A 24,890-nucleotide genomic window follows, 5' to 3' on the forward strand; every position below is an offset into this window, starting at 1 on the left:
AACAAACAAAAGCCCAGTACCAGATGGCTTCACTAGTGAATTCTACAAAACATTTAAAGGGAGATTTAATACCTATCCTTCTTAAGCTCTTCCAAAAAATAAAGAGGTGGGAAAACTTTCAAACACATTTTACGACTCAGCATTACGCTCATAACAAAACCAGACAAGGACACTACACTACGCACACACTCTTACAGGCTAATATCTTTCATGAACATAGGTGAAAAAATACTTAGTAGAATATTAGCAAACTGAATCCAACAGTGCATTAAAATAACTATACACCTTGATCAAGTGGGAATTATTCCAGGGATGTAAGGATGATTCAACATCCACCAATCAATCAATGTGATACATCACATTAACAAAATGAAGGATTAAAATCATATAATCATCTTAGTAGTTGCAGAAAAAGATTTGAAAAAATTCAACTTCCATTTATAATAAAAACTCTCGATAAAGTGAGTACAGAGGGAAGGTACCTCAATAAAGACAATAATGACAAACCCCCTGCTAACATAATATTCACTGGCAAAAAACTAAATGCTTTTCCTCTAAGGTCAGAACAAGACAAGGATGCCCACTCTAGCCACTTTTATTCAACATAGTATTGAAAGTCCTAGCCACATCAATTAGGCAATAAAAAGAAATAAAAGACATTCAAATTAGAAAGAAGGAAAACTGTCACTATTTGCTAATAATATGATACTATATGTAAAAACCCATAAAGATTCCACCAAAAAATTGTTAGAACTAATAAATTAATTCAGTAAAGTCAGAGAATACAAAATCAATATGTGGATATCTGTGGTATTTCTATACACTGATAATGAACTATCAGAAGAGAAATTAAGAAAACTATCTCATTTACAATTTTATCAAAAAGAATACCTGGAAATAAATTCAATCAAGGAGGCCAAAGACATGTACACTGAAAACTGTAAGACACAGATGAACAAAACTGAGTAAGACACAAATAAATTTTAAGATATTCTGTTTTCATAAATTGGAAAAATATTGTTAAAATATGTTCATACTACACAGAGAAATCTACAGATTTAATGCAATCCCTCTCGAAATTTCAAAGACAGATCACAGAACTAGAACAGATAATTCTAAAATTTAAATAGATTCACAAAGGATCCTAAATAGCCAAAATAATCTTGAAAAAGAAGAAAAACTATGGAGGTACTGTACTCCCTGGTTTCAAACTATGCTACAAAGCTATAGTAATCAAAATAGTATGGTAGTGGCACAAAAATAGACACACAGAACAATGAAACAAAATTCAGAGCTCAGAAATAAACACACATATATATGGACAATCAATTTATGACAAAGCAGCAAGGATCATAAAATGGAGGCAGTATAGTCTCTTCAATAAACAGTGTTGGGAAAACTGCTCAGGCACATGGAAAAGAATTAAACCAGAACACTACATTATACCATACATACAAATTAACTCAAAATGTACTAAATAATTGAATGTAAGACTGAAACCATAAAACTACTAGAAGTAAACAAAGGTGGTAATCTCATTGACATTGGTCTTAGCAATGTTTTTGTAGATCTGACTCCAAAGGCAAAGGAAGCAAAAGCGAAAATAAACAAATGGAACTACATCAGTAAAAAGCCTCTGCACACGTGAAGGAAACCATCATCAAAATGAAAAGGCAACCTATTGAATGGAAGAAGATATTTGCAAATTATGTATCCAATGAAGAGTTAATACCCAAAATATATTAAAAATCCATACAACTTAACAATAAAAAAACCAAATGACCCAATTAAAAAATGGGCAGAGGAGCTGAAGAGACATTTCCCCAAAGAAGACATACAGATGGCTGACAGGAACATGAAAAGATGTTCAATATCACTAATTATTAGGGAAATGCAAATCAAAACTACAAGGAAACCACATCTGTTAGAATGGCTTTTATCAAAAAGGTAAGAAATAACCAATGTTGGAGAGGATGTGGATTAAAGCAAACCCTTGTACACAGTTGGTAAGACTCTAAATTGGTGCAGTCACCATGGAAAACAGTATGGAGATTCCTCAAAAAATTAAGAATAGAACTATCATATAACTCAGGTATTCTACTTATATGTATTTATCCAAAAAAACACTAATTTGTAAAGACATGTGCACCCTTATATTCATTGCAGCATCATTTACAATAGCTAAGATATTGTAACAACCTAAGTATCCAGTGATGGATGAATGGATAAAGAATACATATATAGTGTGTGTGTGTGTGTGTGTGTGTGTATACAATACAATACTATTCAGCCCTAAAAAATAATTGAAGTCTTGCCATTTTCGACACCATGTATGGAGACTAAAGGTATTATTCTAAGAAAAATAAGTGAGACAGAAAAAAAAAACAAATTTCACTCATATGTGGCATCTAATTTAAATAAATAAATAAATAAATAAATAAAGACAAAAACAAAACTCACAGATACAGAGAACACATTAGTGGTTACCAGAGGAGAAGGGAGGTGGGTAAAATGAGTGAAGGGGCTCAACTATATGGTGATGAATGGCAACTAGACTTGAGTTGGTGATCACTTTGTAATATATACAGATGTTGAATTATAATGCTGTACATCTGAAACATATAATGCTAAAAATCTTTCAGTATATTCCACCATATTAACAGATCAGAGAAAAAAATACATGATCATATACACAAATACAGGAAAAGCATTTGACAAAATTCACTATCAATTCAAGATTAAAAAATAGCTCTCATAATCATAGGAATAAAGGGGAATTTCTTCAACCAGATAAAGTACATCTATATATATATTTAAAAAAATAAAACCCTACAGCTAACAGAGTTCTTAGTGATAAAAGACTGAATGCTTTCCCCTAAGATCAGAAATAAGCAAGGGTAATTTGTTCTCCCCACTTTAATTCAACATAGTGCTGGAAGTTCTAACCACTATACCAGGTAAGAAAAGGAAACCAAGGGCATACAGGTCAGAAAGGAAGAAATAAAACTATACATATTTGCAAATGACATGACTGCCTAAAAAGAAAATCCCAGAGAATCAACCCCCTAAAAATTAAAAAAAACACATAAGTGGGTTCAGTAAGTTCAAAAGATATAAACATACTAAAATCATCAGTTCCATCTCTATATAATACCAATAAGCATGTGGACATAAAAATTAAAAATAGAATGATTTATAATGATGCAAAACAAATACTTAAATGTATATCTAACAAAATGTTTACAAGACTTGCATGCTGAAAACTAAAAACTGCTTATGAAAGAAATCAGATTATACCTGAATAGACATACTGCATTCATGGATTAGAAAACTCAATATGGTAAAGAAATCAATTCTCCTCAAATTGACAAATAGGTTTAGTACAATTACTATCAAAATTACGGCAAGACTTTTTTTTTGTAAATATAGGCAAATTTTTCTAAAATATGTATATGGAAATACAAAGGATCCTAAATAGGTACTACTACCATTTTGAAAAGAAGAATAATGTGGGAAAAATCAGTCTACTTGATTTCAAGCTTTAATATATAACCTTAGTAAGCAAGACTGAAGTACTGGCAGAGGTGTAGACAGAGATCAATGGAACAGGATAGAGAACTCAAAAATAGATGCACACAGGGGCTTCCCTGGTGGCACAGTGGTTGAGAGTCTGCCTGCCAATGCAGGGGACATGGGTTCGAGCCCTGGTCTGGGAAGATCCCACGTGCCGCGGAGCAACTGGGCCCGTGAGCCACGACTGCTGAGCCTGCGCGTCTGGAGCCTGTGCTCCGCAGCAAGAGAGGCCGCCATGGTGAGAGGCCCGCGCACAGCGATGAAGAGTGGCCCCCGCTTGCCGCAGCTGGGGAGAGCCCTCGCACAGCAACGAAGACCCAACACAGCCAAAAATAAATAAATAAATAAAATTATATATATATATATATATAAATATATTTAAAAAAAAAATAGATGCACACAAATGTGCCCAACTCATTTTGCATAAAGGTACAAAAGCGATTTAATGGAGGTAAGAGACCCTTTTAATAAATGGTGCTGGAACCATTGGACATCAATAGGCAAAACAGACAACAAAAAAACCCTAAATCTCACACCTTGTAAAAATTAACTCAAAATAAATCATAGATTTAAACATGAAATGAAAATCTATAAACATTTTAGGAAAAATAAGATAAAATCTTTAGAATCTTGTTCTAGGCAAAGAGTCTTTAGTCTTGACATCAAAAGCATAATCCATAAAAGAAAAAATTGAGAAACTGGATTTCATCAACATTAAAAATTTTACCCTATGAAAGACTGTTGAGAGATGAAAAGATAAGTTATAGAGTGGGAGAATATATTTATAAAACATATTTGACAGATGACTAGTATCTATAAAATATGACTGTCAAAATGTAACACTAAAAGTCAAACATTCAAATTAGAAAATGGGCAAAAGATATGAATAAATATTTCACAAAAGAGGATATACTGATCACAAGCACATGAAAAAATGGTTCAGTATCATCAGCCATTTGGGAAGCACAGGTTAAAACCACAATGAAATATCACTACGCTCCTAGCAGAATAGCTAAAATTTAAAAAAAAATTAAAACCATCAAAGATTTGTGAGGATACAGAAAAATTTGATCACTCGATCACATTACTGGTGGAATTGTAAAATGATATAGCCACTCAGGAAAACAGTTTGGCAGTGTCTTAAAAAATAGAAAGTATGACTACCATGCAACCCAAAAATTACAATCCTGGGCTTTGTCCCACAGAAATGAAAATTTATGTTCATACAAAGACCTGTACACAAATGTTTATAGCAGCTTTATAATTGCCCCGAACTGAAAACAACCTAGATACCCTTCAACATGTGAATTATAAAAAAAAAAAACCCAAAACGGTACATTCATACCTTAGAATGCTACTCAGCAAAAAAAAAAAAAAAAAAAGTAAAAGGAACTATTGGTCCATATGACAATCTAGTTGAATCTTTAGAGATTTATCCTGGGTGAAAAAAGCCAGTCCCGATACATTATATACTGTGTAATTTCATTTATTTAACATTATCCTAATGACATGACAGAAATGGACAATAAATTAGTGGGTCCATGATTGAAGGGTGGGCTGAGGATGGGAATCAATTGCAAGGAGGGCTACAAAAGAGCAGCACAATTTTTGAGGCAGTAGAAATGTTCTGTATCTTGACTGTATCAGTGTCACCATCCAGGTTGTGATACTGTACTATAGTTAAACAGGATGTTACCATTAGGGTCAACTGAGTAAATAGTAAGTAGAATCTTTCTGTATTATTTCTTGAATCTGCTTATCAAGCTATGATTATCTCAAAATAAAAAGTTTAATTAAAAATTTAGTAGTATGGAGGAGAGAGAGAGTGGTATACTTTTAGAGAAAAGTAAATGAGCTCTACAACAATAGACTGTTAGTATATTTGAAGCAATCTACAACACAGCTCCTGTCTTACTAATCGTAAGATGCTAGTACGTTATCTGGCACCTCAGGCTAGCATCGGGCTGTACCATTTGAGTCTTTTACTGTATTTCTCTGATCCTTTTTGTTGCTCCTCTCTCTTTTCAATCACCTATCTTCCCTGTATCCCTTAGGCCTTCAATATTCCTTTCCTTATCAAAAGATACTGCAAAGAACTGATCTAGCTAATCTAATCAACTTCAGAAACACATCAAAAATAAATGTCTATATCATTTTATGTAGAAGGAAAAATCACTAGAAACAGAAGATCTGGGGTGTAATTTCAACTTGATACTTCCTTGGAGAGTGATCATGGGTGAATGATTTGACAGGAGTAAGCCTCAGTTTCCTTTTCTTTAACATGATTAGACTTCTTGTCTTTTCTACCTCATAATGCAATGATTGTAAGAATAAAGGAATAGACCCACCACCAGAGCCTCCCATCAAGCCTCTTAGATAGCCTCAACCACCAGAGGACAGACAGCAGAAGCAAGAAAAACTACAATCCTGCAGCCTGTGGACCAAAACCCACAGTTACAGAAAGATAGACAAGATGAAAAGGCAGAGAGCTATGTACCAGATGAAGGAACAAGAAAAAACCCCAGAAAAACAACTAAATGAAGTGGAGATAGGCAACCTTCCAGAAAAAGAATTCAGAATAATGATAGTGAAGATGATCCAGGACCTTGGAATAAGAATGGAGGCAAAGATTGAGAAGATGCAAGAAATGATTAACAAAGACCTAGAAGAATTAAAGAACAAACGAACAGAGATGACCAATACAATAACTGAAATGAAAACTACACTAGAAGGAATCAATAGCAGAATAACTGAGGCAGAAGAACGGATAAGTGACCTGGAAGACAGAATGGTGGAATTCACTGCTGCAGAACAGACTAAAGAAAAAAGAATGAAAAGAAATGAAGATAGCCTAAGAGACCTCTGGGACAACATTAAACGCAACAACATTCGTATTATAGGGGTCCCAGAAGGAGAAGAGAGAGAGAAAGGGCCAGAGAAAATATTTGAAGACATTATAGTCGAAAACCTCCCTAACATGGGAAAGGAAATAGCCACCCAAGTCCAGGAAGCGCAGAGAGTCCCATACAGGAAAAACCCAAGGAGAAACACGCCGAGACACATAGTAATCAAAGTGGCAAAAATTAAAGACAAAGAAAAATTATTGAAAGCAGCAAGGGAAAAACGACAAATAACATACAAGGGAACTCCCATAAGGTTAACAGCTGATTTCTGAGCAGAAACTCTGCAAGCCAGAAGGGAGTGGCATGATATACTTAAAGTGATGAAAGGGAAGAACCTACAACCAAGATTACTCTACCCGGCAAGGATCTCATTTAGATTTGATGGAGAAATCAAAAGCTTTACAGACAAGCAAAAGCTAAGAGAATTCAGCACCACCAAACCAGCTCTACAACAAATGCTAAAGGAACTTCTCTAAGTGGGAAACACAAGAGAAGAAAAGGACCTACAAAAACAAACCCAAACAATTAAGAAAATGGTCATAGGAACATACATATTGATAATTACCTTAAACGTGAATGGATTAAATGCTCCAACCAAAAGACACAGGCTTGCTGAATGGATACAAAAACAAGACCCATATATATGCTGTCTACAAGAGACCCACTTTAGACCTAGGGACACATACAGACTGAAAGTGAGGGGATGGAAAAAGATATTCCATGCAAATGGAAATCAAAAGAAAGCTGGAGTAGCTATACTCATATCAGATAAAATAGGCTTTAAAATAAAGAATGTTACAAGAGACAAGGAAGGACACTACATAATGATCAAGGGATCAATCCAAGAAGAAGATATAACAATTATAAATATATATGCACCCAACATAGGAGCACCTCAATACATAAGGCAACTGCTAACAGCCATAAAAGAGGAAATTGACAGTAACACAATAATAGTGGGGGACTTTAACACCTCACTTACACCAATGGACAGATCATCCAAAATGAAAATAAATAAGGAAACAGAAGCTTTAAATGACACAATAGACCAGATAGATTTAATTGATATTTATAGGACATTCCATCAAAAAACAGCAGATTACACTTTCTTCTCAAGTGCGCATGGAACATTCTCCAGGATAGATCACATCTTGGGTCACAAATCAAGCCTCAGTAAATTTAAGAAACTTGAAATCATATCAAGCATCTTTTCTGACCACAATGCTATGAGATTAGAAATGAATTACAGGGACAAAAACGTAAAAAAGACAAACACATGGAGGCTAAACAATACGTTACTAAATAACCAAGAGATCACTGAAGAAATCAAAGAAGAAATCAAAAAATACCTAGAGACAAATGACAATGAAAACACGACGACCCAAAACCTATGGGATGCAGCAAAAGCAGTTCTAAGAGGGAAGTTTATAGCTATACAAGGCTACCTAAAGAAACAAGAAAAATCTCAAGTAAACAATCTAACCTTACACCTAAAGAAACTAGAGAAAGAAGAACAAACAAAACCCAAAGTTAGCAGAAGGAAAGAAATCATAAAGATCAGAGCAGAAATAAATGAAATAGAAACAAAGAAAACAATAGCAAAGATCAATAAAACTAAAAGCTGGTTCTTTGAGAAGATAAACAAAATGGATAAGCCATTAGCCAGACTCATCAAGAAAAAGAGGGAGAGGACTCACATCAATAAAATCAGAAATGAAAAAGGAGAAGTTACAACAGACACCACAGAAATACAAAGCATCCTAAGAGACTACTACAAGCAACTTCATGCCAATAAAATGGACAACCTGGAAGAAATGGACAAATTCTTAGAAAGGTATAACCTTCCAAGACTGAACCAGGAAGAAACAGAAAATATGAACAGACCAATCACAAGCAATGAAATTGAAACTGTGATTAAAAATCTTCAAACAAACAAAAGTCCAGGACCAGATGGCTTCACAGGTGAATTCTATCAAACATTTAGAGAAGAGCTAACACCTATCCTTCTCAAACTCTTCCAAAAAATTGCAGAGGAAGGAACACTCCCAAACTCATTCTATGAGGCCACCATCACCCTGATACCAAAACCGGACAAAGACACTACAAAGAAAGAAAATTACAGACCAATGTCACTGATGAATATAGATGATGCAAAAATCCTCAACAAAATACTAGCAAACAGAATCCAACAACACATTAAAGGATCATACAACACGATCAAGTGGGATTTATCCCAGGGATGCAAGGATTCTCCAATATATGCAAATCAATCAATGTGATACACCATATTAACAAATTGAAGAATAAAAACCATATGATCATCTCAATAGATGCAGAAAAAGCTTTTGACAAAATTCAACACCCATTTATGATAAAACTCTCCAGAAAGTGGGCATAGAGGGAACCTACCTCAACATAATAAAGGCCATATATGACAAACCCACAGCAAACATCCTTCTCAATGGTGTAAAACTGAAAGCATTTCCTCTAAGATCAGGAACAAGACAAGGATGTCCACTCTCACCACTATTATTCAACATAGTTCTGGAAGTCTTAGCCACGGCAATCAGAGAAGAAAAAGAAATAAAAGGAATACAAATTGGAAAAGAAGAAGTAAAACTGTCACTGTTTGCGGATGACATGATATTATACATAGAGAATCCTAAAACTGCCACCAGAAAACTGCTAGAGCTAATTAATGAATATGGTAAAGTTGCAGGATACAAAATTAATGCACAGAAATCTCTTGCATTCCTATACACTAATGATGAAAAATCTGAAAGAGAAATTATGGAAACACTCCCATTTACCATTGCAACAAAAAGAATAAAATACCTAGGAATAAACCTCCCTACGGAGACAAAAGACCTGTATGCAGAAAACTGTAAGACACTGATGAAAGAAATTAAAGATGATACCAACAGATGGAGAGATATACCATGTTCTTGGATTGGAAGAATCAACATTGTGAAAATGACTATACTACCCAAAGCAATCTACAGATTCAACGCAATCCCTATCAAATTACCAATGGCATTTTTTTACAGAACTAGAACAAATCATCTTAAAATTTGTATGGAGACACAAAAGACCCCGAATAGCCAAAGCAGTCTTGAGGGAAAAAAACGGAGCTGGAGGAATCAGACTCCCTGACTTCAGACTATACTACAAAGCTACAGTAATCAAGACAATATGGTACTGGCACAAAAACAGAAACATAGATCAATGGAACAAGATAGAAAGCCCAGAGATAAACCCACGCACCTATGGTCAACTAATCTATGACAAAGGAGGCAAAGATATACAATGGAGAAAAGACAGTCTCTTCAATAAGTGGTGCTGGGAAAACTGGACAGCTACATGTAAAAGAATGAAATTAGAATACTCCCTAACACCATACACAAAAATAAACTCAAAATGGATTCAAGACCTAAATGTAAGACCAGACACTATAAAACTCTTAGAGGAAAACATAGGAAGAACACTCTTTGACATAAATCACAGCAAGATCTTTTTTGATCCACCTCCTAGAGTAATGGAAATAAAAACAAAAATAAACAAATGGGACCTAATGAAACTTCAAAGCTTTTGCACAGCAAAGGAAACCATAAACAAGACGAAAAGACAACCCTCAGAATGGGAGAAAATATTTGCAAACGAATCAACGGACAAAGGATTAATCTCCAAAATATATAAACAGCTCATTCAGCTCAATATTAAAGAAACAAACACCCCAATCCAAAAATGGGCAGAAGACCTAAATAGACATTTCTCCAAAGAAGACATACAGATGGCCACGAAGCACATGAAAAGATGCTCAACATCACTAATTATTAGAGAAATGCAAATCAAAACTACAATGAGGTATCACCTCACACCAGTTAGAATGGGCATCATCAGAAAATCTACAAACAACAAATGCTGGAGAGGGTGTGGAGAAAAGGGAACCCTCTTGCACTGTTGGTGGGAATGTAAATTGACACAGCCACTATGGAGAACAATATGGAGGTTCCTTAAAAAACTAAAAATAGAATTACCATATGACCCAGCAATCCCCCTACTGGGCATATACCCAGAGAAAACCGTAATTCAAAAAGACACATGCACCCGAATGTTCATTGCAGCACTATTTACAATAGCCAGGTCATGGAGGCAACCTAAATGCCCATCAACAGACGAATGGATAAAGATGAGGCGGTACATATATACAATGGAATATTACTCAGCCATAAAAAGGAACGAAATTGAGTCATTTGTTGAGACGTGGATGGATCTAGAGACTGTCATACAGAGTGAAGTAAGTCAGAAAGAGAAAAACAAATATCGTATATTAACGCATGTATGTGGAACCTAGAAAAATGGTACAGATGAGCCAGTTTGCAGGGCAGAGGTTGAGACACAGATGTAGAGAACGGACATATGGACACCAAGGGGGGAAAACTGCGGTCGGGTGGGGATGGTGGTGTGCTGAATTGGGCGATTGGGATTGACATGTATACACTGATGTGTATAAAATTGATGCCTAATAAGAACCTGCAGTATAAAAAAACAAACAAAACAACTAATACTAAGCTTTCACTGGGTTATTTGTATGGAAATATGTTAATATAAATGTTTCAGACATTACATGAAATTTCTAAAAATCTTATATGTTCTGGTATAATGTTATAAGTCATAATCCTAGTTATTACCTTAAAATGTATATCTCAGAAATAACTAATTTTCTTGTCAACTGCATTATTATGAACTTTCATCAAATTTTTAACTGTGGTCATTTTTAAGTCTTTTGTCATTTACAGACAGTTCTGTGTGTACTCTGATGCTTTTGCAAATATGTTCCTATAAAAGGGTTTCATCTTTAAGAAATTCATGGAAAAGACTCTGACAAGTGCAGGCTTCTGGTAACTGACTGTACTGCTGAACTGAATGAATAAGCATTTTCAGAACTCTAATGAAAAACTGATGAACTCATAAAAGTGCTAACAAAAGATCAAGATGAAAAAAAAAATTAATTACATGGGACTGAGTGAACTGATGAGGATGAGTATAATTTTTGTGACTTTCTGTCTGAATTAAAAAAAAAAAAATCCAACAAGGACTCAGAGGCAAAGAATATACAAATCAATTTTCACTGCAAAGTAAAGGAGCTATTACAGTGGAGGATTACTGGACTGAATGTCAATATTATGACATAGTATGAGTGTGTTTCATGTTTGGTAATTGCAATCATTGTTGCTTTTGTTGTGGTCATCCATGTACAATGCTTGGTGTCAGTCTATTTATCTCTTGTAAAAATAAAATACAGTGTGTGTGTGTGAAGAAAAAAAAAAATAATAATAATAAAGGAATAGTGTTAAGTGATGATGGTGGTTTCCAGGCAGCTTAAATGCCCCTGCCATTCTGGGACACCATCATTCAAGCAGGGTTCCTGGACATATGAGGAAAAAGTGGTCTGACAGCATCAGTGATACCAATTAATTACCATTCTTTGAACTAGAATTATTATTAGTCTCAGAATAAACACTGAATGTCTAATGTAATTTTATCTGTCTTCAGCAGAATTTTAATTTTCATGCTTTATGACACTAATATTTGTACAGTAGCCAGTAGATAGCTTTTAAAGTCAGTCTTTCCAATCTTTAAATGCAGTATGGGAAGAAATTAGCTTTTTTTCCCCTCCTTCCCCCTAAAATGTTTCTTTCCTCTGGGGATTGCTATGTATTTTTTCACATTCCCATTAATTAGCTTGCGTATTGATTTAATATTTGTTTAGATGACTATGAGAAGAGTCCATGGCAGAAACTATGGAGGAAGTGGCTCTCAGGAACCAGGCATGCTCACAGACTAAGCAATCTCTTTCCCTTTACGCTGTGGACAAGAATCAACCTCTATTTTCAGTTCCCCAAGCACATGATGTTATTCCAGGTCTTCATGTGTTGGGCCTGTTACTCCCTTTCCCTAGGTTTCCTTCCTTTTTTATAGACATGGCCATCTTTAAGATTTGGTTTAAATTTCATTTTTTCTTTGAAGCCATGAATCTCTCTGGATTATTTTGATTGTAACTGACAGAAAACCCAATTCTAACTGGTTTATATTTTAAAAGGACATCTCTAGTTTTATGTAACTGAACAATCCTAAGGGAAATCTGGCTTCAAGAATAGCTAATTTCAAGACAGTATCACCAAGAGCCAGGTCTCTTTCTTTCGTATTTTTGTTCTTCTTCTACATAAACTCCAGACCCTATGATCCGTTGGTTTCACACCTTATGGGGAAAACAAGAGTACATTCCCATAAATCTCAGGGAAAGGGTTTGTTGTTTCTCTTTGGCCTGGATTGCATCTCATGACCATTCTTGAACCCATGAGTACTTTCAGGGGAATGTAGGGCTCTGATTAGGCATGCCTAATCACATGATAGTCTCGTTGACCTGTGGGTATTTGAGTACCTCTTCATTCCTACCACGTAGTCCCGCTTTCCTTTAGCTCCAGATGTATTTATAAAACTGTATCTTCTATACACTTGGAAATTTACTGTGGCAGATGAGATGGAGAAAGTGATAAAGGCATGGTGATAAGGATGACAGAATCTGTAAGAGACTTACTTGTAAATTTGTTTATATAAATATATATATACATATATATATATACACACATATATATACACATATATGTATATATATATATATATATAGTTGGTGGCTTTCTCAGACCAAAGCATCACAAGGAACACATAAAATCATACTTTAAAAGAGGAGATATAGTCGACACCCAAGAAACTGGATGGTAGTGTTGTCAAACACAACTGTAATTAAAATATCATTAAAGCACCTTTATTATGTGGCGGATACTTTGCTGAGGACTTTACTAACATTTTGCACTTAAACTGCATGACAATATAACACTGTGCAGATAGAAGAAGAGAGACTTGAAGCTGTTTTCTCAGTCAGCAAGTATATGACTATATTAAAATATGAATCCAATATGCCAAGAGATTAGAATACAACTGCATACAAAACCCCAAAATGCATTGCCCTTATAGAGAGATACAGCCTCAGTAGGATAGAAAGACATTATTCAAATAATCATTCACATAAGGATCACATTACGTAGTGAATGTCTTACAGTGAAGAAGCACAGGGTGTCATGATAATCTATAGCAGGGCATCTCTGGGTCATCAAGAAAGGTTCTTCTGGAAAAGTTATGTTTGAATTAAGGCTCTGGGGATGGATCTCAGGTTAAGAAGATGGAGAAAGGAGTAATATTCCATACAGAGAACACAGCATGGTCAAATGTTCTGAGGGGTAAGGAAACATTGTATATTTGAGGATCTGGAAGAAGGACAGAGTGGCTAGGATACTGAGAAACAGCCTGTTCTTTGATAGGCTGGCATGGAATCAAACTGTGGAGATAGTGGCCAAATTTATGGGGATTTGGTAGGCTATGGCATGTACTTTGATTTTAGAGTAACCAAAACACTTTTAGGATTTTGAGCATAGGAGTGACTTGATTAGACTGCATTGCAGAGTAAGAAAGAAGCTAGTGGGGAGACCAGCTAGGAATGCTTGGTATAGTCCAGCAGACAGTTTGCTGTGCTGTTAGCAATAGAGGTTGAGAAAATGACTTAGAGGTTGAGAAAATGACTTATTCAAGAGATTATCAGGGGGTAAAATCAGAGGTACTTAGTCCTGATAGGTGGTTTTGGATTTGATGTGGGAGGGTGGGGTGAGAGAGGGAAGATCAAGCCCAAGTTTGTGCAGTTATCTCAAGACAAACCAAAGGTAAATAGGAAGACAGAAAAGTAGGGAAAATGCCTCAGTAGGAGAATTGGGGGATGCAAATAGGATTGGACACGAGGCAAGTGTATAATCAAAAGGAAAGAGGTAGGCCAATGGGGGGGTGGTTTTGGTGAGCAGAAAGTTGGCAGGAGCCACTTGGTGAGGATAAATAGTAGGAAACAAGGTAGGGAAACAGGCTGGAAACAAATTAATCAGCATCTCAGGAACCAGGCTAAGGTGCTTATACATAATCCAGTAGCAAGGGGGAGCCACACAAAGCTTCAGAGAAGAGGAACTGCATGACTAAGTAAGCATGTCCGGAAGATTCTCATGGCCGCTTATAAAAGAAGTATGGAGGGGCAGAGTGAAAGAGTAGAGGAGACTGAAGGCGGGGGAGCAATAAGGAGACAATGACACATATTCAGAGAAAGACAGAGAAAGTTGGAAACAGGATAGTGGAGATAAGACAGAAAAGCAGATCCATATTCTAAAGTGATGTGAATGTATCACCATGCTGGATACTATGAGAGTCATGGAGAATTAATAGAGTGACCCTCTGCCTCAGGGTATTTATGACTTAGGTAGGAGTAAAATTCGGTTTCATTTCTATAAGCCCAAATCAGTAATATAAGATAGGAAAAGCTTCAGAATTTCATAAGACATAGGGGTAGTTCTCTTTGAAGGGATCAAGGAAGATCTCAGAAGGAGACTGGAAGAATTTATTATAAAACACAGTTTTCTCTTTCTGACTTACTTCATTCTGTATGACAGTCTCTAGGTCCATCCACCTCACTACAAATAACTCAATTTCATTTCTTTTTATGGCTGAGTAATATTCCATTGTATATATGTGCCACATCTTCTTTATCCATTCATCTGTCGATGGACACTTAGGTTGCTTCCATGTCCTGGCTATTGTAAGAGCTGCAATGAACACTGTGGTACATGACTCTTTTTGAATTATGGTTTACTCAGGGTATATGCCCAGGAGTGGGATTGCTGGGTCGTATGGTAGTTCTATTTTTAGTTTTTTAAGGAACCTCCATACTGTTCTCCATAGTGGCTGTATCAATTTACATTCCCACCAACAGTGCAAGAGGGTTCCCTTTTCTCCACACCCTCTCCAGCATTTATTGTTTGTAGATTTTTTGATGATGGCCATTCTGACTGGTGTGAGGTGATACCTCACTCTCTGCTGACACATATATATGGAATCAAAAAAAAAAAAAATGGTTCTGAAGAACTTAGGGGCAGGACAGGAATAAAGATGCAGACGTAGAGAATGGACTTGAGGATGCAGGGAGGGGGAAGGGTAAGCTGGGACAAAGTGAGAGAGTGACATGGACTTATATATACTACGAAATGTAAAATAGATAGCTAGTGGGAAGCAGCCGCATAGCACAGGAAGATCAGCTCGGTGCTTTGTAACCACCTAGAGAGGTGGGATAGGGAGGGTGGGAGGGAGACGCAAGAGGGAGGAGATATGGGGATATTAGTATATGTATAGCTGATTCACTTTGTTATAAAGCAGAAACTAACACACCATTGTAAAGCAATTATATTCCAATAAAGATGTTAAAAAAACAAACAAACACAGTTTTAATTCAGTAGACAGAGTTGGGGAAAAGCATTTTCAGAGATCATGATCTCAAATGCCCACATCCCCAGAAGAATCTGATTTTGATGTGTGCCTAAAATTCCACTGTAACCTGTCTGATTTCTTGGTATGATTCTGCATCTCTTTGTTTTCAGCCTCTGCCAACTAAGCACCCTTTGCAAACTACTCTAAGGAGACATGCAGCCCCTTTCTGGAGTAGTTAATGAAGATGGTAATGAGATTTGGTTGAACTCTGATCCCAGAAACTCCCCCTTGACCTCCTTGAAGCCTGTGATGCCACCCATTGTCACACTTTGTCAGTTTTGTCTTTACATTCTTTGACAATTTTCAATCCTGATGACAGTGTTCATAACGAAGCCAATTTACAATTAATCTTACAGGCAGGCTCTTATCAAACTCAATCACACAATTTCCTGAGATGTCAACATATAACACACAATACATTTCTTTCATGTATTGTAATTATAATTCTATCAGAAAACCAGCCAAGGATTTCTAACATTTTTATCCTCATAACACTAAGTAGCATATCCACTTATATTCATAGTTATGGGGCTGATGGCTTTGTTAAGAAATGAAGTTGTAATTACCAGCAATTTTCCTGAAATAATAGGGACAAAATATATCACAGTAGGAAGGGAACTAAGAGGTCATCTGATAATAACTGTAATATTTGTTCAACAGTTTCACAGATATAACCAATCTTCTCATTTGCCCCATGAGACACACTGGGCAGGAATTACCATAACCATTCTGTTGCTGAAGGAACTGTGTTTTAGAAAAGTAACATGACTTTCTCAAGGTGACACAGCTAGAAAGTGACACATGAGCCAGGAATGCAGGTCTTCTGATTCTTAGATCACTGCTCTTTGCACTTTAGTGTGTTGGTCTATAAAGTGTGAACACCCTCAGAGGGTTGTCAAAGTCAACATCAGGGCATTGTAAAATAAAAATATTTGAAGCACTCAGGTATTGAAAGTTGGGAATAATGGAACTATAGCTGACAGGAAGAGTGCATGCCCAGTGTAAAGGCAGTAACAAAAACGTAATAGAAAACATTGTGCCAAACATACCACATGTACAGACAGCTTGGTATTTGGATTTCCAGGTTATGATCCTTACTTCAACATCTACAAAAAAATGATTACACAGTTCCAATTCCATCAACCTCTAGATTTTTAATATTTTGTGTATCTTTGTGAGAATGTTTGACATTTTCCTTCCCATAATTTTGTCAAGTGTTCAACTCCTCAGGTTTTTATATGTGCTTTTGAGAATCACATTTATATCAGGAAATTTATTAGGCAAATGGTTATGATAATTAAGATGGTATATTATATGTATAAAATAAGAGGCACAGTCAAAATTACCATATGAATTCAGAGAAGGAAAGTTTTCATGGGGACTGATAGAATTAGCAGAGGCCTCCTGGACATGATGATACTTCAGCTAAGTTTAAAGAATGGAGAGCCCTTAGTTGATGATGATGTTCAACCAGCAGTCCCCAAATTAAGGTACCCAAGACAACCCACTGGCAAACAATGAGAATATTATATTTTTAATTAAATTTATCTCTTCCTATTTATTTAATTTTGGTTATGCTTAGCACGTACAGACCACATGTGTAGACTAATATCTGTATATAATCTATAAAAAATGAATATTTTATCTTTGAGTACTTCCTTAAAAATATTCTAAGAAAGATAAGATCAAGAGTTTGAAAACCATTGAATAGATAATGATGATAACAATTACTATTTTTGAATGATAATTATGAGGTAGGTACTTTGTTTTCCATTTCATTCATTTTTGCTCTTCTATTTATTATTTCTACTTTTCTGCTTGCTTTGCCTTTAATTTGCTGTTCTTCTTCTGGGTTTCTGAGGTAGGACCTTAGATTATTGATGTGAGAGTTTTCTTTGTTTCTAATGTATGTATTTGGTGCTTTAGCTGCTCCTCTCAGCCTTCCTTTAGCTACTATGTCTCACAAATTTTTATATATTGTATTTTCATTCATATCAATTTTTTTTTCTCTTGAAACTTCTTTTTTGAGTTATTTAGACATACTCTATTTGGTTTCCAAGTGTTTGAAGATGTTGCAGTTACCTTTCTGTTCATGATTTCTAGTTTGATTCTATTGTGGTTATTTCAATTCATTTAAATTTGTTGAGGTTTATTTCATGGCTCAGTATATGGTCTGTCTTGCTATATGTTCTATGGGTACTTGAAAAGAATGTATATTTTACTTTTGTTGGGTGGAGCATTCTATAGATATTGAGTAGATTCTGTTGACTGATGGTGTTGGTGGATTCTTCTGTATCCTTCCTGATTTTCTGTCTAGTTGTTTTATCAATTGTTGACAGAGGCATGTTAAAGTTGTCAGCTGTAAGTGTGGATTTTTAAAAATTTTTATTGGAGCATAGTTGATTTACAATGTTGTGTTAGTTTCAGGTGTACAGCAAAGTGAATTAGTTATACATACATCCACTCTGTTTTAGATTCTTTTCCCATATAGGCCGTTACACTGTTGAGTAGAGTTCCCTGTGCTATACAGTAGGTCCTTATTATATATAGTAGTGTGTATATGTCAATTCCAATGTCCCAATTTATCCCTCTCCCTTACCCCTTGGTAACCATATCTTCTGTAAGTGTAGATTTGTCTATTTCTCCTTTCAGTTCTATCTGGTTTAGCTTTGTGTATTTTGTAGTTTTGTTATTTAGATTGCTATGTCTTCTTGGTGAATTGACACTTTTATAATATATAATATCCCATTCTATTTTTGGTAATTTTCTCTGTGGTGAAATCTCCTTTATCAGGTATTGAAATAGGCACTTCTTTCTGATTACTATTTGAATGCTAGATCTTTTACTATCAATCTGCCTATATCATACTTGAAGTGACTTTCTTATAGACAGCATATTGATGAGATGTTTTCTAATCCACTGCGTCCATCTCTGTCTTTTAATTGGTAAGTTTAGACTATTTTCATTTAATGCAATTATTGATGTAATAAGGCTTAAGTCTGCCATTGTATTTTTTAATTTATGTTTGTTCTTCCTGTTTTTTTGTTGTTTTTTTTTTTCTGCCTTTCTGTAGATGACTTGAATATTTTTAGAATTCCAGTTTGATTTTTATCTCCAGTGCTTTGTAGTATATTTTTTTGTATAGCTTTTATAGTGGTTTCTCTGTATATGCATAACTTAATAGTCTACTTATGTCATCTCTTACTAGTTTAAGTGAAGGATATAAACCTTGCCTTATTTTATGTCCTTTTCCCTTCATCCATTTGTCACTTAGCTCAGGCTGTCATAACAAGATACCATAAACTTAAGACTTAGAAAACAGAAATTTATTTCTCACAGTTCTTGACGCTGTAAGTCCAAGATCACAGTGTCAACATGATCTGGTTCTGGTAAAGACTCTATTCCTGACTTGCAAAAGGCCACCTTCACACTGTGTTCTCTCATGGTGCAGGGAGGGAGTAGGAGAGGGGGACAAGGAGACAGGAAGAGAGCGAAAGCACACACTCTGGTATCTCTTCTTATAAGGGTACTAATTTCATCATGAGGGCACCACCTACCCTACCCCATCTAAACCTAACTATCTCCCAAAAGCCCTATCTCCAAATAACATCACATTGGGGGAAGTCTTCAACGTATGAATGGGGGAGGCACAGTTAAGCTCATAGCATTTTAAAAAATATAATTGTCTTAAATATTTTCTCAGATACATTTAGAACCACATTAAAGAGTATTATAAATTTTGCTTCTATTGTCAAACAATGAAGAAAGCTTGAGAAAGACACTTATTGTATTTATCTATATTTTTGGCTTACCTTGTTCTTCCTTTCTGATGTTCCAAGAGTCCTTCTTTGATCATGCCCTTTCTGTTTAGACAACTTTCTTTTGCCATTCTTTTAGAGGAAGTTTGCTGGCAATAAATTCTTTTATTTCATCTGAGAATAACTGGACTTTCCCTTTTTTCTTGGAGAAAGGATATTTTTGCTGGATATAGAATTTTGGGTTGACATTTCTTTCAGTACTTGAAAATGGGTGCTAATTCCTCCTGGCCTCCATAGTTTCTGGGGAGAAATCTACTATCATTTAGAGTGTATCTCCTTGACAGTTAAGCTGTCCTTCCTCTTGTTTGCTTTTTTCTCATGATTTTTCCTTTGTCTCTAGTTTTCACAAGTTTGCACATAGTGTGTCTTGATGTGTATTTCTTGAAGTTTACATTATTTGGGTTTGCTAAGATCCTTGAACCTGTATGTTTAATCTTTTGCCAAATTTTAGAAAATTTAATTACTTTATTAGCCATGCCCTTTTTATCCTCTCCTTCCAAGATTTCAGTGATAAGAATGTTAGATCTTTTATTCCCACATGTCCCTGAGGCTCTCTTCATTTTTTTTTTCTAGTCTACTTTCTCTGTGTTTCAGACTGTATCATTTCTACTGTTCTAGTATCAAGTTTACTGATTCTTTCCTCTGTCTCCTGTATTTGCTATTGATTCATCCATTAGGTTTGGGTTTGCTTACTATATTTTTAAGGTTAAAAATTTCCATTTGGTTCTACTTTATATTTTCTATTTTTTGCTGAGATTTTCTTTTTATTTAATCCAAGGATGTTCATAATTGTTTGTTTTTTCATTTTTCCAGATGGCTTCTTTAAAGTCTTTGTCAGATGATTCTAACATTTCTTTCACCTTGGTGGTGACATTCATTGTTATCTTTCATCATTCAGTTTTAGATCATCCCAGTTCTTGGTATAATGACTGATTTTCAATTGAAACTTGAATATTTTGAGTATCATATTATGAGACTACAGATTTGGGGTGACTGTTATGCCAGAAAAACCATCAGCATATCATAATAATAGGACAGAAACTGTGTTGTGGTCTCCTTCACATGTGTCAACAGCCCATCATTTGATGCAAAACTCAGTGATTTCTCTCTGGGAATGGACTTCTTACCGTACTCCATAATACCGATTGTTTTTTAAATTTAATTTCTTATTACGTCCATATTCCCTGTTTTTATTGCATTTTGGCATTCACTGAAATTCTTCAACAGATTATAAAATTAAAACATGTCTGGGACAGATAAGAATATGAAATTATTAGAGGAAACTATTCTTCAAGAAAATGCACGGCAGAATCCATGACTGGCAACCATAGGTAGCCCAAATGTCATATTTCTCTGTTTTTTATTTTATTTTGACAAGTCTATCAGATATGGCTGTTATTAAACCTGCAATGACAGTAGGCAGTTGCCACCTCAGGAGAGTTGGTGTGATAGTCTACTTTCAAGAACTCCTAGTGGTCTCTGCTTGCTTAACTGACATAGTGTGCTGATTTCATACAAGCAGCTCATCTCATTGAATCCAGGGCCCATCACACAAGCAGGGGAAAGGACAAATATTTTACACAGAGAACTAGAACTTATCTTCATAGTTGTGTACTCCCTAGAGTTAACTATGTGAATTCCCTTGCACCCTCAGACTCTGTCTCACTAGCCTTGAATTATATTATTTTCAGTTTAATACACTGAAGTTTGAAAGGCTGTGAAATCCTTAAAGAATTAGTCTATGCCCCAACATAACTTAAATGGGAATACAATCCAAAGAGTCAAAATTAATTTTCAAATACTACAATATTAGGACTTCCCTGGTGGTGCAGTAGTTAAGAATCCACCTACCAATGCAGGGGACATGGGTTCGAGCCCTGGTCCGGGAAGAACCCACATGCCACGGAGCAACTAAGCCCGAGCACCACAACTACTAAGCCTGCGCTCTAGAGCCCATGAGCCACAACTACTGAGCCTGCATGCCACAACTACTGAAGCCCATGTGCATAGAGCTCGTGCTCCACAACAAGGGAAGCTATCACAATGAGAAGCCCGTGCACCACAACAAAGAGTAGCCCCAACTTGACACAACTAGAGAAAGCCCACGCGCAGCAATGAAGACCCAACGCAGCCAAAAATAATAAATAAACAAATAAATTTTAAAAAGAAAAATCACTGTTTAAAGAGAAAAACTAAAGTTAAAAAAAATGTATTACAATATTTTATATGTTTTTCAAGAGATAGTCACCATATGACTTATTCTCCTTTCCAAGCCTCTTGAATGCAATGTTGCACGCAATGCTTTTAGAATGTGTTTTTTTCTCTTTTTTCTTGTATGTCAGTGAACCTAACATATGTTATTAAATCTTTTCTCTCCTCTTTCTCCTTTTTGCTTTTATCTTTATGAGCCTATGCACTTACTTCTATCTTACAAAACTTTGAGAATAAGTCTAGAAAGGCAGGACATTCTTCCAGAGAGGGTCAGAATGAATTGGGGGAGAAAGTATGAACATACTTTTGGATTCCATCATAGTTGCCAATGCTTTTATAGAGTTAGCTTTTTAAAGAATGATACCTAATGTAATAAAAAAAATCGACATTATTTTATCTGCCAGCAGCGCAGAGTTAATTAAACACTAGTTAAAATAATTTCTCAATGCCTCATTTCACCGTGAAGGCTAGGACAATGTAAGTGTTACTTTGTATGCAAGACGCAGAGGGTAGAAACAGCGAATTTAAAGTTGGGCAATATGTATCCAGCTCCAAATATTTCTAAACAGTTGTATGAACTGGAAATGATCTCAGAAGATTATTAAGCCTTGTGTTTCTGAACCTGGAGTGTATGTATTTCAGTGGTGCACCAAAGGATATACAAATCCATAAGGAAACAGTGCACATCATTCTAGAAAAGCAATTGTATTCAATTGTGAGTAATTAAAACATAAGTTTTAGAGTAAAACAAGCATAGATATTTATTTTTTAATAAAATAAACAAATGCAGACTGCTCTAAGACATACTGTGACACTTCAAAGAAACTGAGATTTTGCATTGGACTATTGCTTCAGACTATTCCCCTACACTTGACTGGAGTATATATTCACTCCCTCTTTATTTAGGACAATTGTTTCCAAATCTGCATGCACACTACAATAACCTGGGGTGCTATTTAAATGATAGTGCTCTGGTGCACATGAATCCCAGCCCCCACCTCAAACATACTGGAATCAGAATCTCTGGACAAAGAACCTAGGTGTGTGGGTTTTGTTTTTGTTGTTACTTTTTTTTTTTTTTTTTTAATTAAAGCTCCTTGGACACTCTGATGTGAAACCAGCATTGGGAAGTGCTGATTTAGAAGGTACTTTAGTAGAACCATAGGAAAATTGCTGCATAGTATATTCTTTTCCATTTATACCTAAGGCAGCTAAGGCTCAGAAATAGGAAGGAACTCTCTCAGGTCACATAGCACACTACTGTCAGAGCTGAAACTAGAACGCAGATCTTCTGATGTCTATGCAGTGTTTTTCTAACTACGTTTATCATTGCAACATTTGTAATTGACTGGTGTCCGTTTTACAGACATTAGTTACAAGATGGCTATTTAGAAAAAGAACCTCAAGTCTAAATCATTGAAGGAAGTAATTTCTTAAATAAAAAAAAAATCCACAGATTATTTACATGGAATACCCTGAGTTTAGAAGAGCTAGGATATTTTCCCATTTCCAATAAACATGCATTCAGGCATAGTTCAGTGCTGGGCATCCCAAGGAAAACAAAAAGAATCACAATTTCCCAGTGCCTTCAAGGAGCTTTCTGGTCCAGTGGAAATGCTAGGCATGTCTACAACTGCTATCAGTTGAGGCAAGGTAGAATGAGACCTATAATCAGATGCCAACAAAGATGCTGGGGGATCAACAGAAGAGGAGTGATGCTGTAGGCTGGGGGAACTAACAATGTTTTATGGAAAAGGAGGTTTTGAGCTTGGCCTTGAAGACTGAGGAGCATTTGATTTTCGTGGAAGGAAAGTGTGTACTCCACCTACAGTAATCTGAGACAAGGTAGTGGGGTGGGAATGTATAGGACATACAGTGGAACTACCTTTCACAGAAAGTTTAGATCTCAATCAGGAATAATGAGAAAAACACATAGAAAAAAATACTCTTAAAAATTCTTTAAATAGAATACATATTGGCTTATGTAACCAACCTCACACAGTAATTGTCGTGTACAAGTGTAATGAAGGAACTCTGAACAAGTCTAAAGACCAAAAGAAGGAGCATCTATATGACTTCTGAGACATTCAAGTCAATCTATCAAGGTAACTATCAGACTGTTAGGGTGGTGAATTCCAAAATGTTCTTGCTTGCCTGCAGGATTTATGATTTTATATGGTGCATATTATAGCTGTGTTTGCTGGGGTGAGGTCTGAGATAGAAGAGTTGCACTTTGCTCAAGAAAGTCCAATTTAAAGTTTTCCCATGAGGTAAACATCTAGATGCTGTGAATTCATGTAGAAGGTGAATAATGAGGGGCCAAATCCTAGGGTTTGTCAATCACCAGTGACCAGTCATCAATCATAGCCTCATAACCTATGCCAAGGAATAAGTATAGAATGTGCAGAAGCACAGAAGTCATGTTCATCTACAGGTGAATGAATAATAAAAAAAAATATATATATATATATATATATATATATATATATATATATATATATATATATATATATCTCACAATTTTTACGTATGCACACGCACACAATGGAATATTGTTCTACTATTTAAAAAAAGAAGAAAATACTGCCTTGTGACAACATGGATGGACCTTGAGGGCATTATGCTAAGTGAAATAAGTCAGAGAAATACAAATACTGTATGGTATAACTTATATGTAGAATCTTAAAAAAATAAAATAAAAACAAAAAAATTAAAAACCTCACAGAAAAAGAGATCATATTTATAGTTACCAGAAGTGGAGGATGGAGAGGGGGAAATTAGAGGAAGGTGGTCAAAGGTACAAACTTCTAGTTATAAGATAAATAAGTACTGCAGATATAATGTACAACATGGTGACTACAGTTAACACTGATAAATGATATATTTGAAAGTTGTTAGAGTATATCCTAAGAGTTCTCATCACAAGGAAAAAACCTTTTTTTTTTTTTTGCATCTACATGAGATAATG

This window comes from Balaenoptera musculus, chromosome 3, assembly GCF_009873245.2.
Source record: "Balaenoptera musculus isolate JJ_BM4_2016_0621 chromosome 3, mBalMus1.pri.v3, whole genome shotgun sequence".
Lineage (NCBI taxonomy): Eukaryota > Metazoa > Chordata > Mammalia > Artiodactyla > Balaenopteridae > Balaenoptera > Balaenoptera musculus.